This window comes from Euwallacea fornicatus, chromosome 1, assembly GCF_040115645.1.
Source record: "Euwallacea fornicatus isolate EFF26 chromosome 1, ASM4011564v1, whole genome shotgun sequence".
In the NCBI taxonomy this organism is placed as follows: Eukaryota; Metazoa; Arthropoda; class Insecta; order Coleoptera; family Curculionidae; genus Euwallacea; species Euwallacea fornicatus.
Window position 1 is genome coordinate 2336158 of NC_089541.1, and position 18794 is coordinate 2354951.

General features: G+C 36.0%; 1 protein-coding gene and 1 long non-coding RNA gene across 3 annotated transcripts in view; one reads left to right on the top strand and one right to left on the bottom strand.

Moving 5' to 3' along the window:
* Sema2a (Semaphorin 2a) overlaps positions 1–18794 on the bottom strand; it is a 373380-nt gene that overhangs the window by 242193 nt on the left and 112393 nt on the right. Inside the window, exon 1 of one of the 2 annotated variants that reach the window (XM_066281601.1) lies at positions 9074–9403. The exons of the other annotated variant lie outside the window; for it this stretch is intronic. The gene's annotated coding sequence lies outside the window, so the exon portion shown is untranslated. Of the gene's footprint in view, positions 1–9073; positions 9404–18794 lie in introns of those variants that run through there. 2 annotated transcript variants of the gene reach the window in all.
* Positions 3893–4300, top strand: LOC136339227 (uncharacterized). The gene is made up of 3 exons (XR_010732105.1): positions 3893–3982; positions 4043–4137; positions 4198–4300. It is a non-coding gene; the product is annotated as an uncharacterized lncRNA (long non-coding RNA).

The following is an 18794-nucleotide window of genomic DNA, read 5'->3' on the forward strand; positions in this document are numbered from 1 at the left end:
GGATGAAATTTTATGTTTCTAGAATGTTTGGAAGGTATCGATCGCCTTTGTCCTTCGATCTATGACTGGTACCTTTGCAACAGGCAAATTTTAAAGTTGTTTATATGTTTTCGTACCGATATCGTTTCTTCGGTGATTCAGTCGTGTGGTGGTACGGAGACAAAGCAGATGTGCTCATAATCCGGAACTATGAATAGGGAGAATCCAGTGGTTAATTGTTCTGAAGAGTTGTGAGATATGTCCCTAGTGTAGTGGACACAAGGGACCGAACGTGGGTGTCGCGTAATGGACATTTTCTGTTCGAAAACGGGTTTCGTGTAACTGACATTTAGTGAGTGAAAGTGCGTGTCGCCAAAAACTGTTTTTCTCCTTATGGGGTAAAAAAAAGTGTGTGCCCCTGGTGGTCGGAGGTTCGTTCCCCCCACAAGGCTAAGTAGAACGAGGTCTCCACCCGTGCTCTCTCATTTTAAACTGTCACATTCAACCGTGGGTCTAAATGAGGAAGTGCGATAGGATGTAAGGTCTAGGGTCTTGCGGGGGGGGAACAGTTCCTCCGATTGAAGACGTCGTTGGATGGTGCCTACCCCAGGATGGGGTCATGAAAATCGAACATCGGGGTAAGATGAATTTGTGGTTTAATTAAGGGAGTTTCTAATTGTTGCTTCTATTATTTTCAGGTAAGTTTTTGAAGAGCAACGAGAACGTCATAACTGGAAAGACACCGTTGGAATATATCAACCTCAAGATGAGGTTGATCGAAAACGGGTTTCGTGTAACTGACATTTCGTGAGTGAAAGTGCGTGTCGCCAAAAACTGTTTTTCCTTTTATGGGGTGAAAAAAGGGTGAGCCCCGGTGGTCGGAGGTTCGTTCCCCTCACAAGGCTAAATAGAACGAGGTCTCCACCCGTGCTCTCTCATTTTAAACTGTCACATTTAACTGTGGGTCTAAATGAGGAAGTGCGATAGGATGTAAGGTCTAGGGTCTTGTGGGGGGGAACAGTTCCTCCGATTGAAGACGTCGTTGGATGGTGCCAACCCCAGGATGGGGTCATGAAAATCGAACATCGGGGTAAGATGAATTTGTGGTTTAATTAAGGGAGTTTCTAATTGTTGCTTCTATTATTTTCAGGTAAGTTTTTGAAGAGCAACGAGAACGTCGTGACTGGAAAGACGCCGTTGGATGGTGCCAACCCCAGGATGGGGCCTTGAAAGTAAATAATCGGGGTAAGATGGATTTGTGGTTTAATTTAAAATAGGAGATTTTGATTGTTATTTTTTGTTACAGGTAAGTCTTTTCTGGTCCCCGAGAACGACGTAGAAGAAAGTTGAAATCGATTAGTTTTGCGGTGGGAATCAATGTGAGTTTTAAACTGGTATCTGACATATCATACAATGAAATCGGAAAAGGCTCTTTAAGCCTACGCAATAGAAATTATGACATCTCTTTTAGTTTTTGAGATATGGGATCACGTCAGTGCCTGTCATGCGAATTTGAAAATGTTGTTGAATGAAGGTCCCTATTGTTGCATTTTTAAAACTGGAGGACCTCAATTGCTATCCTAGAACATTTACGTCTAGAAAGGCTCTTTAAGCCTACGCAATAGAAATTGTGACATCTCTTTTAGTTTTGGAGATACAGGATCACGTCAGTGCCTGTCATGCGAATTTGAAAATGTTGTTGAATGAAGGTCCCTACTGTTGCATTTTTAAAACTGAAGGACCTCAATTGCTATCCTAGAACATTTACGTCTAGAAAGGCTCTTTAAGCCTACGCAATAGAAATTGTGACATCTCTTTTAGTTTTGGAGATACAGGATCACGTCAGTGCCTGTCGTGCGAATTTGAAAATGTTGTTGAATGAAGGTCCCTATTGTTGCATTTTTAAAACTGGAGGACCTCAATTGCTATCCTAGAACATTTACGTCTAGAAAGGCTCTTTAAGCCTACGCAATAGAAATTGTGACATCTCTTTTAGTTTTGGAGATACAGGATCACGTCAGTGCCTGTCGTGCGAATTTGAAAATGTTGTTGAATGGAGGTCACTAAAGATACATTTTTATAGCTATAGGGCCTCAATTGATAGCCGGAAACAATAAGGACACGTATTTTTGAAAATTATATTTAGAAAGGCTCTTTAAGCCTAAACAAGTGAAACTGCAATATCCCTTAAGATTTTTGAAACACCGGATGACGTTAATTCGCATTTTTGTAATTTCGATAGTGATGTAAAATGTGTGTCCCTAAGTGAGTATTTTCAGGCCTCCAGAGCCCCAATTGCCATTTCCAATCAATATAGTATTTGCAGTTTTCAATTAAATCTATAAACGTTCTCTAAGGTTATATAACCGAAACTGCCACATCTCTTCTGTTCATTGATATACGGGGTCGTGTTACTACCTACTTTGCTACTTCGAAAATTCTGTACGATGAAGGTCTCTAAAGATGCAACCCTTAATCTCCAAGGTCTCAATTAACATTCGAGGTCCGTATCACTCAATTAAATCGAAGGAGGCTCCAGTTTCGGCTCGTCAAGAGTCAAGACCTCTCTGAGCCAATTTGTAGCTCGAAATGTTGAGGGCGGAGGCGCGTCCTTTCCTCAACGCTAAGTATATCTAGGTGTCAATCCTCATTCTCTCACATTATACAGCCGTGTAACGTGGGGAAGTCCTACAGAATGTAGGGCTAGGGCCTTACAGGATGAGGATACACTCTATGAATTAGAGAATCTCATGCACAGGGTGGTGTGATGGATGTGTGACGTAAGTTTTCAGGTGAACGGAAACGAAATAATTGGGGACACGTCGTTGGCCCTCAAGACCATGTACATCTAGATTCTCACCCTTGCTCTTTCACTTCAAACAGCCATTTGATGTGGGAAAGTCTAAGAATCAGGATGCAAGACTAGCTAGATGAAAGCAGGAGATCGAGATATTATGGATATTATACAGGATGTTTATCAAAGTTCCTGGAAACCCTTCGACATCTAGTATATCTTTATATTGAACATACTGTACAATTATTTATTTTTGTAATGCATGGTTGCAAGGGTACTTCAGTTGGATGAAATTTTATGTTTCTAGAATGTTTGGAAGGTATCGATCGCCTTTGTCCTTCGATCTATGACTGGTACCTTTGCAAAAAGGCAGATTTTAAAGTTGTATATGTTTTCGTACCGATATCGTTTCTTCGATGACTCAGTCGTGTGGTGGTGCGTGAACAAAGCAAATACTCCATAATCCGGAACTTTTAGTCGGGACAGTCCGGTGTTCGATCATTCTAAAGAGTCGTGAGACATGTCACTAGTGTAGCGGACATTTAGTGACCGAACGTGGGTGTCGTGTAATGGACATTTTCTGTTCGAAAACGGGTTTCGTGTAACTGACATTTAGTGAGTGAAAGTGCGTGTCGCCAAAAACTGTTTTTCTCCTTATGGGGTAAAAAAAGTGTGTGCCCCTGGTGGTCGGAGGTTCGTTCCCCTCACAAGGCTAAGTAGAACAAGGTCTCCACCCGTGCTCTCTCATTTTAAACTGTCACATTCAACCGTGGGTCTAAATGAGGAAGTGCGATAGGATGTAAGGTCTAGAGTTTTGCGGGGGGGAACAGTTCCTCCGATTGAAGACGTCGTTGGATGGTGCCTACCCCAGGATGGGGTCATGAAAATCGAACATCGGGGTAAGATGAATTTGTGGTTTAATTAAGGGAGTTTCTAATTGTTGCTTCTATTATTTACAGGTAAGTTTTTGAAGAGCAACGAGAACGTCGTAACTGGAAAGACGCCGTTGGATGGTGCCAACCCCAGGATGGGGTCATAAAAATCGAACATCGGGGTAAGATGAATTTGTGGTTTAATTAAGGGAGTTTCTAATTGTTGCTTCTATTATTTACAGGTAAGTTTTTGAAGAGCAACGAGAACGTCGTAACTGGAAAGACGCCGTTGGATGGTGCCAACCCCAGGATGGGGTCATAAAAATCGAACATCGGGGTAAGATGAATTTGTGGTTTAATTAAGGGAGTTTCTAATTGTTGCTTCTATTATTTACAGGTAAGTTTTTGAAGAGCAAGGAGAACGTCGTAACTGGAAAGACGCCGTTGGATGGTGCCAACCCCAGGATGGGGTCATAAAAATCGAACATCGGGGTAAGATGAATTTGTGGTTTAATTAAGGGAGTTTCTAATTGTTGCTTCTATTATTTACAGGTAAGTTTTTGAAGAGCAAGGAGAACGTCGTAACTGGAAAGACGCCGTTGGATGGTGCCAACCCCAGGATGGGGCCATGAAAGTAAATAATCGGGGTAAGAGGGATTTGTGATTTAATGTAAAATAGGAGATTTTGATTGTTATTTTTTGTGTTACAGGTAAGTTTTGGCTGGTTAAGTGCAGCGACGTAACCGAAAGCTGAAGTGGAGTGATTTTGCAGCAGCATTTTATGTCAGTTTTGAACTGGTATTTACATTTTTCCATTAACTTTAGTTTTCTACATTCGCTTCCGGTTCACATATTGTACATTTATATCGAAAAAGGCTTTATAAGCCCATACAAAGCACATTTCAACATCCCTTTTGGTTATTGACGTATGGGGTCACATTGATACTTATTTGGCGATTCTAAACGCAGAGGGAAATGATGGTGTTTAATGGTGCTCTTGTTAGGCGCAAAGATATCAATTGCTATTCGGGATCAAGGTCCTTCATAAAGTCGAAAGAGGCTCTATAAGCGTGTACAAACGGTATTGTTGTGAACATGGTTTTTGTTCTTCACATAAGGTATTATGTTAAAAAGTGTTTTCATCAAGCTCAATTATTATCCGAAATCAACATCCTCTAATTATATAGTTCATGTTAGGGTCAAGCTGTTGGTGCTTGGACGTCTGTTTCTGCCTGAATATTTAATTACAAAAACGGAATACCCTCTTCTTGAGGAGACTTGCAATAGGATAGTCCTATGCACAGGAGGGTGCCATAGGGCTGTGCTGTAAATTTTCAGATGAACGAAAATGACGTGGTGAGAGATACATTCTCAGCTGTTGTCATACTTGGTGTGGAACTATGAGAGTAGACGAGGAAGGTAAGATGGGTTATAGTAGCTTTGGAGCGATAAAGGTAGAAGGTTGATACAGCTCATATTACAGTGTTTTTCTCATTTTTTCATGGAACTATACGCTCAAATGCGATACAAGATAAAACAAATGATTGGTATCTATGTCGCATATTTTATAAATGTAGGTTTTTACTTCGTTGGTCTAGAGTATAATTCAAAAATGGGTTTATGAGGATGGATACGGCTTTGGTCTTCACATTAAAATATAACTTTTGAAAATGCCCAATGCATAGAAAAATATCACCGAATTCAAATAGTGATAGGAATGGAATACGATCTCCCCGTCTTCGGGAAAATCTTAAATACTAAACCCTCTGGCGACGCACCATGAACGTACACTAATTGGTGTGCTATCGACACGACGTGCACTACCCGCCGCATTGGACTATGGTGCCAAAACTGATAAAAGGTCCTTGGTTGGCGATTTCGACAATTGTAATTGCATTTGCAATATTAGGGCCGACAAAGCTTATCACAGGTAATGCCCATGCCGACAAAGTCTTCCTCGGGGAACCCCCTTGCCGACAAAGTCTTCCTCGGGGAACCCCCTTGCCGACAAAGTAGCTCGGTGAGAATTCTCACGCACCAACTAAAGTCTAGCATGGGAGTGCCAAAAGAGTACAACAGTTCCTTAACAATAACTTAACCCTAAGTCTATTTACAATCCATAACAATTCTGATAGTCTCAACCTGGTCAAAACACATAAACGATACAATTAAAAACTATCTACAGGGTGGTTGACTTGACTACTAGATCCTACATGAATATGTCCAACTTTTACATATTTTAATTAACAGATGGTTTTCCTTCTTGACTGCTATCATTCTAGATTCTAAAAACAATGAAGCATTTCCCACCAAATCGTTAACTAGGGTATTCCGAGCTTTTAGTAAAAGATTAATGTTATTCTCAGTTAACCTTAGCTGAGAATGCTGTAGAATTACTGTCCTTTTGGATCTCGTTTTTGGATTTCAAGTTAACAAGGACTTACTGTGCGAGCATTTGTGCGAAGGTGAATGTTATTCTCAGTTAGTTTTAGCTGAGGGTAGTGTGGAATTCGTGTTCATTAACATCCCCATATTGGATGTGATGTTTACTGGGGCCTACGTCCGAGCCCTTGCGCAAGGGTGAATGTTATTCTCAGTTAGTTTTAGCTGAGGGTAGTGTGGAATTCGTGTCCATTAACAACCCCATATTGGGTGTGATGTTTACTGGGACCTACGTCCGAGCCCTTGCGCAAGGGTGAATGTTATTCTCAGTTAGTTTTAGCTGAGGGTAGTGTGGAATTCGTGTCCATTAACATCTCCATATTGGGTGTGATGTTTACTGGGACCTACGTCCGAGCCCTTGCGCAAGGGTGAATGTTATTCTCAGTTAGTTTTAGCTGAGGGTAGTGTGGAATTCGTGTTCATTAACATCCCCATATTGGATGTGATGTTTACTGGGACCTACGTCCGAGCCCTTGCGCAAGGGTGAATGTTATTCTCAGTTAGTTTTAGCTGAGGGTAGTGTGGAATTCGTGTCCATTAACATCTCCATATTGGGTGTGATGTTTACTGGGACCTACGTCCGAGCCCTTGCGCAAGGGTGAATGTTATTCTCAGTTAGTTTTAGCTGAGGGTAGTGTGGAATTCGTGTCCATTAACATCTCCATATTGGGTGTGATGTTTACTGGGACCTACGTCCGAGCCCTTGCGCAAGGGTGAATGTTATTCTCAGTTAGTTTTAGCTGAGGGTAGTGTGGAATTCGTGTTCATTAACATCCCCATATTGGATGTGATGTTTACTGGGACCTACGTCCGAGCCCTTGCGCAAGGGTGAATGTTATTCTCAGTTAGTTTTAGCTGAGGGTAGTGTGGAATTCGTGTCCATTAACATCTCCATATTGGGTGTGATGTTTACTGGGACCTACGTCCGAGCCCTTGCGCAAGGGTGAATGTTATTCTCAGTTAGTTTTAGCTGAGGGTAGTGTGGAATTCGTGTCCATTAACATCTCCATATTGGGTGTGATGTTTACTGGGACCTACGTCCGAGCCCTTGCGCAAGGGTGAATGTTATTCTCAGTTAGTTTTAGCTGAGGGTAGTGTGGAATTCGTGTCCTTTGGGATTCCTTTGATGGATTTTATGTTAACAGATATTGCTGTCCGAAGTACGCGATAATTCAAAAACTACTTGACCGATTTCCCTCAAATTTTGAGAGAACATTTCTTAGCTCATTACCTTTTTGCATGGACCTCTCGAACGTTTCGTATTTAACCCTATAAAAAAGTTATCAACTATAGTTTCTAAAGAAAATATGACCATTTTTAAGTTCCCTTTTTGGAATTCTAAAAATTTTCATAACTTTTTAAGTTATTTCAAAGCGTGATTTCATAAATTAACGAAATTTTTTTTGTATTTTTGTTACAAATAATTTTACCAACCCCCCCAGTGTACCGTAGATTTTTAATATGTATATTTTAAGTCGTCATTATTTCACAATTAGTAAGTATTTTAAAAAAAGTACTTTGCAATTATTATACCCAACAATAACTATATAAAATTGCAAATCAGATGACGCAGTAATTTTTGAGAAAAAAATTCTTAAAAACCAAATGTTCTAATGTATTTCCCCCTTAAATTAAAAAAAAACTGACTATATATTCGAGTTTCTCTTCGTTTATACTCGTAGAATCCAGAATATTGTCAAACTGATGTATTATTAGATAAAAATATGATCAAAATATCTATAAACTTTTTTTTTGAAACCCCGAATTCCAGAACCAAGCTGATACGGACCCATGTTCACAAGAACTTTTACTTTAAAATTAGTCCCTCTTAAAGATTGTACAAGTAATTAAGAAAACCCCCGTATAAGTTACGCTTCTTATCATAATATCTTAATTGCATATCACCTTAGATTGAGTAAATATTTTATATGATCACATTTAAAATGAAGACTTCGTTATATTAATTACAGTAGTCTTTAGCCTGCTGATCCTGGAATACCTGGAAAACTAGCAAGCAGAAATGGTTGAATATCTGACATCTAAAAACCTATCATTTTGCCATAGTATCAGCAATCCCTTTAAAATTTTTCCGGATATAGGAGAATTTCCTTTTGACGGGGAGAAAAGAAACATAGTTTTTCTTCCTGCAGCTCCTATAAACTAGCATAAATATCCATAAATTCTAGAAAAGGATGCGCAGGAGAGAGCGCTGCAAGGCTTAATCCAGATATTGATGTTTATATTCTGTGTCTCCAGCAATTAGTGTTGGTAATTTTCTCACTTTCAGTAAAATTTTCATTTAATATTTCTCTCTTAATTCAGAAGAGAATAGTGCGAAATCATAAACTGTTTCTATTTCAAGATTTCGACATTATGGAAATATGGCAGAATTCACCTGAATCTGGGCGTGGTTGTAACAAAAAAAAAACTATCATGCACTTTCAGGCAATGTTGCAGGATCTAAAGGGGGCCATTTGAGAAGTGCTGCTCTTGGCGTTAGAGCCGTCGCAAAGCCGGAATTACATTGCCCAATGCTCAAATGAGCTTAATTTTATACTCGTCCTAAGTTAATATCTCGGGAAGTTTTTCATTACTCCCTCAAGAATAAAGTATTAAATTTACATAGAATAATCCTCAGGAATTGTCCTCAGTCCGATTCACAACCAATAATCCGAATTGGAACTTGTGAAGTCTTTTATATCTCTCTTCAACAATCTATATTTTATTCTATATTAAATGGATATACTATTTTAATGACGCTTTCGACTTAGCTACATATGTACAGGGTGTCAGGCAAATACCTTTAAAAAAATCTTGTGAGAATTGGCAATGTCGCGTCGCGTTTATTTCATTTCGATACCTCTCTAAATAGCCCCATCACAGGTGTGCATTTTTAGACGGTTTTTTTATGGATCTGATAGGTTTTACAGTTAAAATTTAAACATTCCAATATTCTTATTTTATTACTTTGACAAGGACCACTTACCTTAGAATGATTGTTGTCACCTCTAATCGGTATAACGTATTACGTTCCACACTTTACATCACCCACATCACAATAAAAAACACACATTTGTTATTGTTTTTACTACATTAAATTTTGGAAAAGTCCACCACTTGAGGCCATGGATGCACGATAACGTTTTAACCGATTTTTCCGTACACGATGAAAAATTCCATTTGTCGAGCTAGAAGTTTTCTTTCTGAGTAACGATTACCGTAAGTGCGTCCAGGTTCTCAGGATTTTTGTAATGCCTCTCCATAAATCAAAGGCATCTCATGATACTCGCGTAAAGAATACATTTTCACGTAGGTACTGTTAATAAATCCGAATAAAGTCACGTACTAATTAAAGGTCAGGCCTTATCAGCTATCGTGTATTAAGGAATTGCAAAAAATTATCATAACAAAAATAAACTTCTTTTTCTCGGTCACGTACAGTGCGACGTTGCCGCTTCGGTTTACTTTTACTGCTGAAGATACATTGTTTGTTATTAAGTTTTTAATTATTTTTAGCAAAGTTTATTACTGAACGATTATAACTGATTTGTTACAGATTACACAATGAACATCTGTCAAGAACGTTTTTTTATTATTTTATTAAGATTTCAAGCTTACCTTAGCTTTTCGGTTAGAAACTTTAACATATTTTTTTTTAGCTGGATATTAGATTTTGGCCCCCCCTTGTGTGGAATTTTTTTCCTCAAAATGATGTTCTTAAACATTGTTCAATTTTGCGAAAGTTATTTCCTTAACACCCTGTAGACAAAAGCGGCTGCTTGGTTCATATCTGGAAATCAACTCAGATTCAAGGATATTCAAAGTTGAAGGGACAGGGCTCAAATTGCACTTGGACAGATAGTATTGTCCCCACGTTGTTGAAGAAATTAACGAATATTTTTCGTGAATTAATGTTCTGACTTGCGCTTCTAACTTACGGATTGAAGCGAAATGGAATAAATTTTTTATCACATTTTCAACCTCGTTTCAAGGAATCTATAATGACCTGAAATAAATATCAAAAGTAAAACCAATATCTAAATATAATTTTGATAGTTAAAGAAATGAGTGTATTTTATGAGTATATGGTTTTAACGTAATGAGTTTTACCACAAGGATAGAGCAGCAAAATTTCCAGATGAAGTGCAAGATATGACAATTTTAGATAAAAAAATATTAATTTTTCATACATTTTTTTGACCCTTCATGCATTTTTCGAGAGCTTTTTTAGTCCCTTAATAACCGCCCCAGTTTTTTTTTTAATAATTACTCCAAATTCGATGATCCATATCTGGAAATTTCTACCAATTTTTCTATTTAAATAATTCATTAACATACAGTGCGCGACAATAAAATAGCACACAGTGAAATTTATGTCAAAAGTCATTTGTAATGCATTTTATTTAATAATTTTTTGTTAACTTATGTAATACATAACAAAGGAGAATGATTGCTTTACAATTTTTATGGAAAAGAGGTGTTAATAACTAATACAATCAAAATCGTGAAAAGTTAACGCGACAAAATAATAGCACATTCTTCAAAAATAACTAATATTACAATTATTTAATTAACAAAACTTAATACATTTTTAAGCTAGTACTTTGTACTACCACCTTTATTTTTTATCATCTCTATAAGACGATCTGGTATTGATTTGAATAATTTTTTAATATATTTTCTAGGAATCTTATTCCATTCATAAATAATACAATTTTTTAAATCTTCTGCATTATTAAATTGTCTGCCATTTTTGTACACAGCTCTTGCAAGTTTACCCCAACAATTTTCGATTATATTCAAATCGGGTGATCTTGCTGGCCATTCCAAAATAGTAATATTATTCGTTTCAAAATACTCTTTAACGCACTTTGCGGTGTGTACAGCTGCGCTGTCTTGTTGGAAAATAAAATTTTCTCCTGATATTTGTTTAGCATACTTTTTTAGTTGTTTATCAATTAATTTTATGTACTCACGACTATTTAACCGTCCTTTAATAAAGTTCAATTCAGTCTTTCCTCTATACCCGATACCAGCCCAAATCATAAGGCTGCCTCCACCCATTTGCCGACGACTTAAATAAACTTCCTCCTTTCTCAAATCATGATAGTAATGATTCCACCCATCTGGTCCATCAAGATTAAATTTTTTTTCATCACTAAATATAACATATTTTAATTTTTTTATAGATTTCAGATGTTTTGTCGCAAACTGCAAACGAGCCTCTTTGTGTCTTGGAGATAGGGGTGGCTTCTTTTTAAGTTTTTGATGTTGTATGATTGAGGAATGTTGAAGTACACGTTGTACGTTTCTGATATTAGTATTTATGCCCACTGAATCAGCTATTTCTCTGGCCGTAGCAAAAGAGTTTGATGCTGCTCTCAAAATAGCACGTTTCTCACGGTCTGTTAAAGCTGGTGGTCTGCCCTTACCTTTTTTTTGCCATAATTACTGGGATTTTTAATTAAATTATATATTACTTTGCGGCTTCTACCCACAATTTTGGCAATTCTTAATATGGAATATTTTTCTTTCCATAGGCATAGAATCTTAGCGATTTCACTCTCATTTAACTTTGTACCTCGCCCCATGACTTCGAAAATTGAATGGTATTTGTGTTTATTTATATTGCGTATGAGTTTCATCCTTCATAAAAAAAGATTAAGCATAAATACTTCAAATTACTATTCGCTGAATCACCGCAGAGATAAATCAAACCAAAATGTGCTATTATTTTGTCGCGTTAACTTTTCACGATTTTGATTGTATTAGTTATTAACACCTCTTTTCCATAAAAATTGTAAAGCAATCATTCTCCTTTGTTATGTATTACATAAGTTAACAAAAAATTATTAAATAAAATGCATTACAAATGACTTTTGACATAAATTTCACTGTGTGCTATTTTATTGTCGCGCACTGTACCAAAAACGCATACAAACTTCCTAAAAACGTTCCTGTTTTTTGAACTTTTCAGTTTTTGTGTAATCAGAGGTGTACTGAGCCGTAACTAATTTTTAAAATCTCCAAAAACAAGATGGAAGACGGACTTCATTACTTCAATTTTCGATGATTTCGAGGCGTCCCTGCAATTTGATATTAAATTAAATATTGATTTCTAGTATCTCCAAGAGTTTGGCAGACTGTTAGCTTCTTCCAGGTGCCTTATGTGGCGCAACAAAAAAATGGAATTTCTTAAAATTATTGAATTTCAAAGGAAGATGTACCTACAACGCTATCGGACTTTTTAAGCTCTTTAGAAATTCCTATGATTTATAGTAAGCTGAGGAAATCTATATTCATGATATCTCAAAGTTGTAACAATTCTTGAAGTAAAATTCAGTTTTTACCAGCACACAAAAGGTAACGATTTTTTCAATATCGCGAAGCCCGGGAAATAATGAATGATTTTCATTCATTGGACATTCAACCCCTTCAGTGTTTTAACTGTATGTTATTTGTGTCTTTACATATTTCGGTTAATATTAATCGGGAATTTTTCGAGGGGTTTAGCAACCTTTGAATGTAAAATAGACCCATTCAGTGGTGTATCAAAAAGGAAAACTTTTCGTTAGCTTATTGAATTTGAAAAGAAAACTGAACTCCGTTGTTTTGCTGTTTAACGCTCCTAGGAGCCGCCCATATTCTTTTTTCTTTATTAAAGGAAGTGTTAAAATTCCAACATAGCACAGTTGAAAGAGAACTTTTAGGCTAAAAGGTATTAAACGTCCAGGTTTTTAGATAATTAAATCGGCTTTTCAAAATTTCCCTAATTTCACCTGCGCCTTTATCTTCATATCAAGTTGTCCAGTGGCGTATTTTTATTTCAGAAAAGGCACGTTCATATTTTTTAATTTTATCAAACCATTTGAAAAATAACTTACCAACATAAGAATACCGTAGGAAAGACGTCGACATTTCAAGACTTTTAAGACATATTTATGACGTCTTTCTGATATATGACGATGAGTTTGATAACCATGACGTCAGAAAGGCATCATAGGTATCAATTATCATCAAGTTAACAATGTTGTATATAACATTTTAGTTAGTTAAGTAAGTTCACCACTGATTGCCTCAATGAAACTGAAAGTTAGACTCTCAAGAATTCACTGAAAAACCGCACAGAAACATTTCTAGCGTGGATTAAAAGACTCTTCCAGATGTTTCAGATCATTTTCCAAATGATGACGGTATAAATGTATTTGTTCTAGAAACTTCCTGCTAGAACTTTCCTGCAATTTATGCAAAAGTAGAAAAATTATGTTGAAAAATATGTAGAAATGGATGCTCAGGCATTATCAAAACTAGTTTTGGTATTAAAAAGAATTATTATTAGTTCTTTAAATTTAGATGAGGAAAGGGCGACCAGTTTTTCAACATTTTAATAGGTTATAGTAACCTGTGGCTTCTAAACTATAGCATAAAAAGATGTATACAGTGTGTTTATCTAAAAACTTATCATCCCAAAAATCGGAATGCAAATAAATTCTGAAATGCTGTTCCTGAGGATCTCAAAGGTCGTAAGGGTGAACAACCCCCGTCGCCCCGCGTTCACGATCTTAAATCGGACCCAACTTTGATGTTAGCCTTATATGAAAGGGCATTTAAAATCCATTATTTTGATGTAAATAACTCTAAAATTGATAAAGTTTTTTTCGAGAAATTTGTTAATAACTAAGCGTAACTTTGTAATACAATCTTTTAATGTGAAACTGGATTTCTTTTCGATAAAGACATAAAATATTCTAAAAAAATTAAAAACTTATAAATTAATATTTCAAATGCTCAAATTCTCCCTAATTATTTTCTAAAGAAAGATATAATTTTCTTTCGACCTGTTCTCGGAGTCCTCTGAGAGTTTCTCTTGTAATCTTTCGACATTCTGCAGTTATTCGATTTTCTAAATCATTAATATCCCGAGAAACCGTTTGGTAAACTGCAAATTTAAAGTATCCCCAAAGAAAAAAAGTCAAGAAGCGTTAAATCAGGAGATCTTGCTAGCCATTCTGTTCTATTTGTCCTGTCAATTCACCACCAGTTTATGATTTTTGTTATTTTGTGCACTAAACCTAATGAAATTGCGGTTTCATGGGACACTTTCGTCGGTGATGTGGTTGGCTCGGCTGTAAAGTGTCCAAGCACTTTGATCTGAATAGTTTCATCTAACACCCTGGAACTACTTCGTTTTACGTTCACTACAGATCTAGTCATTTAAAATTTTTCAATAGCTGAATAACATAAACATGCGAAACGTATTTGTCCGGATGGCTCTCATAGAATATCGCCGCAATTTGAAAAGTAAATTCATTATTTGCATCATAAATTAATAAAAATTCGACCATTTCTTCCATGGAATAAAGCACTTTTATTAACACTTTAATAATACATAACAATAAATTATTTGTCAGCTACTAAACAGCAATATTCAAATATAACTGGGTTCTGGCAAGTTTATTTATTGTATTAAAGAATTGTTTTTTTTATTCTTTGAAAACAAATTTATCAATTTTAGAATCGTTTACATCAAAATAATGTATTTTAAGTGCCCATTAATATGAGGTGCACATCGACGTAGGGCGCCATTTAAGATTCTGAAGTTGATGGTGGCTGAAGGTGTGCGCAATATTAATACCGCTATTGCCAGAAATGCTCTTTCTTACGACCTTTAAGATGCCCACAAATTACATTTTAGTATTTCTTTTTGTTTTGAGCTCAAAGTGAAGTTAAGTTTTTAAATGAACATACCGTATATCCAGGAGACTAAGGTCCTTTAGTTTGAAAACCGTCCACTTTTGGGCTAAAGTAAATTTGTTTAAATCGTCATACTTTCATCTCAGAAATCTGTAATACAATTTTGTGCAAACCTTTTAGAGACGCTCTGTATAATCTGAGGACGTCTTAGGAAAGTTAAATAAGAAAAGTTTCGCAATACTTTTGGCCACTGATCAAAATGGTACCATAAGGGGAGGGCATAGCAAATTCGATTATTGCACTATAGTCTTGTAAGTAAGGTCACTGACCAATATAAGAATTACATCAATTTTATGGGTTGATGATTTCATAAAATAAAGGCCAAAAGCTTCCTTTTTAGTCCGAAAGGTCAGGGAGATCGTTAAGACAAAAGTTCAAAAAAGGGAATTTATTGGTTTCTTCATATTTAGACCCATGACTAATTTGATTACTGGAAAGTTCCATAGACGTATTCAAGAGACATTATCAATTAGACTTAATTTAACTTTTTTCTTCTGTAAAAAAACACTGGTTTAATCGCTTTTAAAGAACAATACACACGTGAAAAGCGGCAATATAATAAAAATGTTTTGTGTTACATCTTCAACATGAGCCCTGTCTAAGGAGAAAAGTATTTTCCTGTCCAGGAAACTGGCAATCCCTTCGTTCGGGAAAACAGCTCCGTAACTCACTTTCGGGAAAGTCTGATTGAAAGACGCGTCAAGAAAATCTTGTTAAGGGCTTTTGTTCGCATACGTCCTAATTTTATTTTCCCGGCTACGTTACTTGCTACAAAATGGATGTTTATCTTTTTGAGGTTTGTCGTGTCATAAGGTCGAAATTGTGGTCCTGAAGTCCTCAAAATGAGCCATGGAGGCAAAAATCAAGTGGACCCAACTTTGTAAACGTAATGCAATACCGAGTATGGGTTCGGGGGTAAACGAAAAAGGTCGCGGAATGAATTTCCAATTTGATTATCAGCTTAATGAAAACGATTTTAAGTTGGAGTTTGCGTATTTTGAAATCGCATTTTCAGCAAATTCTGAGAAATTTCTTTCATAAAACAATTTTAACTTGTCCAAGAGACAGGCCTGGTGCGTGTCTGTTTTCCGGTCATAAATTTAGTGAAGCTTTACTGGCAGAATTCCTGAAAACCGGCAAAAAATAAGGCAGTTTCTTAAACACCGATTAGTTAACTCAGTTATCAAGCTTTTACCTCCCTGTTGACTAAACTACGAAGTTTTTTAATGTTTATGGTTTCATGGGACAGATATACCGTCCGCCTTTAAATTATCACCCTGTTAACTTTTTCACAATTTTTTTAAATTCCAAAGCAGTATTACAATGGAACAAAAAATTAGTGAATTTTAACGTTTGTCTATTTTTTTTAATATTGCTTACGTCACCGGGAAGACAAAATGGCTGATTATTTAAGATTGAAAGCTAGATCAAGTGATAACTCAAATTAAAGGTATTTCACAACTACGCTCAATAGTTTAGGGTGATTCAAACTTCATCGATTAGTTTTTAGAGAAATACTTGTAAATTTCGTAGAAAGTGGGATATAAACTCAGTTAAATAGAACGCAAACAATGAAAAAACTTATTTGTTAATAGGAAATTGGTTTGTTTTCCATTTTGTGCTCACAAACAGTTTTTAGTTAATTTTGTTTATTTATATATTTTTTCCCTTTTTTTACCAACGACTGTGAACACAATATCGAAAACACATTAATTTCGTATTAACAAAAAAGTTTTTCATTGTTTACGCCCTATTTAACTGAGATTGCATTGCATTTTTTACGAAATTTATGGTTGTTGTTGTCAAAAACGAATCTATAGATTTTGAATCGCATTGCATTATTGGATGTAGTTTTGAAAGACCATCAATTTGAAATGTTACTTAATCGATGTTTGAATTTTAAAAATTGCCCATATTACCTTACTGCTTATATAAACAATATTTAAAAATATAAACATACGTTGAAAGATAAGATTTTTAGTCGTATTTGATGTTGCTTATGTGTTAAAAAGTTATTGGGAGGGGCAGAGTTTAGAGCCGCACTCTATAAGAACTATTTTTGAATAAGTTGCGGGTTAGCTGTTTCGGCGGGGTCGTGAATTCTTAATTTAATGACACTGAGCTCCAGATTTTTCACTTAAAAAATCTCGATGCATAAACCTATCTACAATTCCATCAATAAAATGGATGTTTCCAACACCCCCTAAAGACATACAACTCCAACACATTTAAATTCCGCCACCACGCTTCAGTGCGGGCTTTAGATGTTGTTTTTTCATAGCTTTTCCTGGTTTTTCCACACCTAACGATGGCCGTCTAATTTCAAAATATAAAATTTTCTTTCATCTGAAAAGATTGCTCGAGGCCAGAACTCCATTGACTTTTTCACGTGCCCTTTTGCTAATTGAACTGTCTTGTTGCGATTTGTTTTATTAATCCGAATCTTTTTCCCAATACTCTGTCCTAAATTCTAGCTTTTTTTAGAATATCTCTAATAGTTTGCTAGTCTTGGTCTAGAGCCAATAGCATTTTCAACATCCGATGCCATTTTTGCGGCAGTAATTGAAGTTGCTTTGCCGATTATTTGTCTTTCTTCTTTGTCTTCCTGCACGGACGGTTGATAGGACATTTCCTGTATTCCTGAATTTATTTATAACGTACTGAACGGCAATATGAGTTCTTTTTACAGTTTTGACAATTTTATGCGGCGAATTTTGTTCTTTATGGGGATGAACAATTAGATTTCACACATCAAGGCTTAAATCGGCCACTTTTCGAAGTATGTTGATATCTGGTACTACAGGTAAGTTATTTAGCATACAAAATTCACTGGCGATAAGTTATTAATACAATCTTTATGCGAATAAATAATAGCATGATAGAATTTTCGTCTCGATGTCTGAATAATTTTTAGACGTGTGTTTTCTGTGCTCATGCAAAAACATGTTATTAGAAATAATCTTAGTGCAATTCAAAATTTAACCCTAAATATTTCGGTGATAAAATCGACATGAAACATACGTCGATTTTATTTTCAAGAGGGACATTCTTTAAGTCCATTTTTCATTAAATTGCATGCACCATTTAGCGGGGATGGAACCAATCACTAAAGTCTTAAATGGGAAGTAAGTTGAGTTACACCTCACTTGAAAGATCTTTCAATCACATTTTCAAATGTACATTTTTTTTCATTTGAGATATTTTTTGAAAATCATGTCCAAACCGTAAATACGGAAAAAAATCCAGACATATTAAATCGGGCGATCTTGGTGGCCGCTCATTTGGTTCTCTCCAACTAGTCCATTTGCCAGGATACGTATCGTGTAACCATTGCCTAACAGAAAGAAAATAGTGCGGAGGAGCTCCATCTTTTTGAAAATGGAGATCTTCTTGTAAATTGCCATTACCAGCCGCGTCAACTTGATTTTCTAATTTCGTTGTTATTTATTGATATATTATCTTTTTTAGCAGATTTAAGTAGAGCTCACCAGTTTTAATCGCTCCAGTATCGACAATTCTGTTTGGTAACATGTTCATTAAGGAGGAACGTACGCTCGTCATTAAAGCAAATGTTTGTAAACCATTTCGGTTTTCCTTTATAAAATCTGTAATTTTTTCACAAAACTGAATCCTTCGGTAAAAATCGTTTGACAAAAAGTTGTTGAGGGATTTGCATTTGATATGGGTGGAATGTATTTAATTTTAGCTCTTCTCTTACTGTTTCGTGAGATATTCGTGCCTCATGTGTCAGAGTACGAACGGATCTCGTGCGTTCGGCAAAAATTTCAATTTGAACTGCTTCATTTAAAGCACGGAGAAGAACTATTTTTTTGTTGACGGAACCAACGGAACCAGATTGAGTAAAATTAGTAACTAATTTCAATACGTATTATGTTTTAAATGAATTTTAGAAATTCTATCATTGAAAATTCTTGCGGTTATTGTCGTGCATC